This window comes from Sinocyclocheilus rhinocerous, unplaced genomic scaffold (assembly GCF_001515625.1).
Source record: "Sinocyclocheilus rhinocerous isolate Xijiao unplaced genomic scaffold, SAMN03320098_v1.1 scaffold291, whole genome shotgun sequence".
NCBI lineage: Eukaryota > Metazoa > Chordata > Actinopteri > Cypriniformes > Cyprinidae > Sinocyclocheilus > Sinocyclocheilus rhinocerous.
In genome coordinates this window covers 453,352-456,656 of record NW_015640451.1, presented here as the reverse complement: position 1 = coordinate 456,656, position 3,305 = coordinate 453,352, and the positions used below count along the sequence as shown (strand labels likewise).

The following is a 3,305-nucleotide window of genomic DNA, read 5'->3' as shown; positions in this document are numbered from 1 at the left end:
CTTACCATTCTTTAAATAGTAGTTCTGTTTAGCCCCCTACAGTTACCCATGTAAAACTTAATTAAAGCTCAAAACAATAATCAGCGGTTATGCTAGTACCATTTGCCTAGCCCCCGATAGTTATATAACTACGTACAACTTAACTAAAGCTGAGACATTAATCAGCGGTTATGTATGTATAATATTTCAATAGTATTTTTATCTAGTCCCCGATAGTTAAAATAGCTTTGTACAACTTAAATAAAACTCAAACAATAATCATCGGTTATGCTAGTACTATTTGTCTAGCCCCCGATAGTTAATATAACTACGTACAACTTAATTAAAGCTGAGACAATAACCAGAGGTTATGGCCAGTACTATGAAGTATGCCCAAATCATGCTAGTACTCCAATAGTATTTTGTCTAGCCCCCCATAGTTAATGCAACTGCATAACAACTTAACTAATTTGGAATACTCTATGTAATCTTACACTGCAAAATAATAACTCAAAAAAGATTAAAAGATAACATCATAATTATTTATAGGGATGCAACGATACCATTTTTTCAGAACCGATTCGATCCGATACCAGAAATTCTGAGTATCGGCCAATTTCAATCCGATCCCAGCACAGTTTTTTTTTTTTTTATCAATGTAGAATTTCTATACTTCTGTGGGTTGACCTGATCATCACTCTTGTATGTGTTAAACACAATCTGCTAAATATAGACAACTTCAATCTAGTCCCCGATAGTTAAAATAGCTTTGTACAACTTAAATAAAACTCAAACAATAATCATCGGTTATGCTAGTACTATTTGTCTAGCCCCCGATAGTTAATATAACTACGTACAACTTAATTAAAGCTGAGACAATAACCAGAGGTTATGGCCAGTACTATGAAGTATGCCCAAATCATGCTAGTACTCCAATAGTATTTTGTCTAGCCCCCCATAGTTAATGCAACTGCATAACAACTTAACTAAAGTCAAGCAGTTAGTCAGAAATCTATAATCTCACTGGATGTGCCCCCCAGCAGCAAAAGTTATTCTAGAAAAATCATGGGTGCACAATAATTTTATTAAAAAATTAAACTAAACTAAACATTTAGGGAAACAAAATTATTTAGTGGGGAACAAATAAAAGATAATAAGTGTAGGACTAAATGTGGTAAAATGTTACACTCTCGTGTAATTACACAGCCAATTCAAAGACATCAAATCAATACAAGACATCAAATTCTCAAAGATAAATCTAAGAGTAAAAGGTGCATACCTGACCTTGGAAAATAGAAACATAGTATGTATAAGTTTAAGTTTACTTATATAAGTCATAAGTATGAGTGCAGACACACACCACACTATGGTCTTTCTGGCTACAGAATCGCCCCGATCTTCTTGCAGTTTTCACTTAAATACCTTAAGACCAAGACAGTCATCCCCCGAAAATGAGACAGAAACTAGGACAGGGACACCGGCAAAGGATAAGTATCGCTTTTTATTTCTCCTCTTTCCTACTAACAGTTACTTGTTTCACTTCTGTTTCAGTTTTTTATAAATTTGAATCGCGCCACACGGACCGTTTATCCGCTCGGATCAAAGTTCAAACTGCCGCGAGGCGCGAGCTCACTAGAGCAGATGCGTTCCTTAAATGTGTGTATATATATATAGTATTTATAGAGTTTTAGCTTTTAGTTTTAATTACTTTTTCTTATTTGTAAGTCGCTTTGGATAAAAGCGTCTGCTAAATGACTAAAAGTAAGTAAAGTAAAGAAACTAACAATTGAAATTTGCATTGAGTAAGTAGATTTAACACCTTTTGGGACAGAAAGTAATTTGCATGAAAGATACTGGGAAACCAAATATCTCTAAACTCTTAGGATCTGTATCACCTTTTAGTTTACTTCTTGTAAGAATGAGACCATTGTACCAAATGCCCTGAGACTATTCAAATGATACCAAACATGACTGTAAATATCACCTGCATTCATTTAGAACATTATATTATACATGACCATTCTGAGTGAGCTGAATGGAGGGAAGGAAGGGGATGAGAAGGAACAAATGCATAGGTGAGAGAGACGTTTTCTCGCATTTTCTCTCGGTGAGATGTGGAAACAGATGTCTGTTTCCACATCTCTTTGTGTGTATTGTCTGTCTCAGAAGATCAAAGTGTCTGAGGTTCTGTAATTCTTACAATACTAACCAGACCCAGATCCTGAAGTGGAGAGGTCCTGTAAGGTCTTGTCCTTGGCCAGGAACATGTGTTCAGTGCTGGGATCCTCTACCTACAGTCTCTGCCGGTGACCGTAGGCCCGCTGGCGGCGCTGGAACAGAAAGAGACCCAGCAGAACCAGCACACACAGCACAAAGACCGGCCCCGCCACCACTGCAGTGAGCTCCACCGGCCCCCAGTCCTGCCCTGAACCCGGTGCGTTTGTCACTGATAGAGAACACGCTGCATTAGTTCCTCATCTGGAATTCACTAGCTGTTTTCGATAATGATTATAGCTGATATAAAGAACTGATGCTCACCGGTTGGTAGTTCGAGGTCGATGCTGTTGCAGTAATCAGAGTAGCAACAGTGAGTGTTCAGCAGTCCCTTTACGCTGAGGCAGTGGAACGGCTGGCCCGGAGGAGTCAGATGCTCTTTCTGGATGCAGAGCCGCACACGCTGCTCCTGTCCTTCAAAGACTGAGGTGGAGGCCACACACGCACCCTTGGTCTCGCACTTATACCCATCCTTCACACACTGTGGTGTGGTGCAGTTACAGAACAGAGCTGCAGAGAGAACCAAAATTATATATTACATGTATACAGGGATTGAAATTAACTTTTTCACTCACCAGCCAATTTGGCTACTACAGTTTTAAGTTACCGGCCATTCATAACTTCTACTAGCCAAAAAAAAAAAGAAATAAACTAACAGCTTGAGGCTGTCTACACCGGATGTGACAAAGCGACCGCTGCAAATCATTTTGTGTCAGTACTAAGGGTGTGCGATATTGACAAAAAATAATACTCAATATTTTCTGGAATTTTACCGATAAAGATAATTAGACAATATTTTGCTGAGTGTGTTATTGTGCTGATATCTTAAGGACTACCATGGACAGCTGACTCCTAAAGCTTTTGATATATATTTCATTTTCTGTGTGGTCAGTTCACAGCAGTGATAGAAATTAATGTTTTTCAATAAGTTTAAATAGATTTTTACCTTTTATTGGCATTTTTACCATTTTTTTTCTAAAAGCGTCCATCATCTTTTGAGTCAAATTCTTACATTTAATTAGTCAATTATAATAATAATACATTTAGGCTGC

General features: G+C 37.8%; 1 pseudogene; it reads right to left on the bottom strand.

Moving 5' to 3' along the window:
* Positions 1-1,759: 1,759 nt before the first annotated feature.
* Positions 1,760-2,779, bottom strand: LOC107752868 (activin receptor type-1B pseudogene; annotated as a pseudogene).
* Between the last annotated feature and the right edge of the window lie 526 nt (positions 2,780-3,305).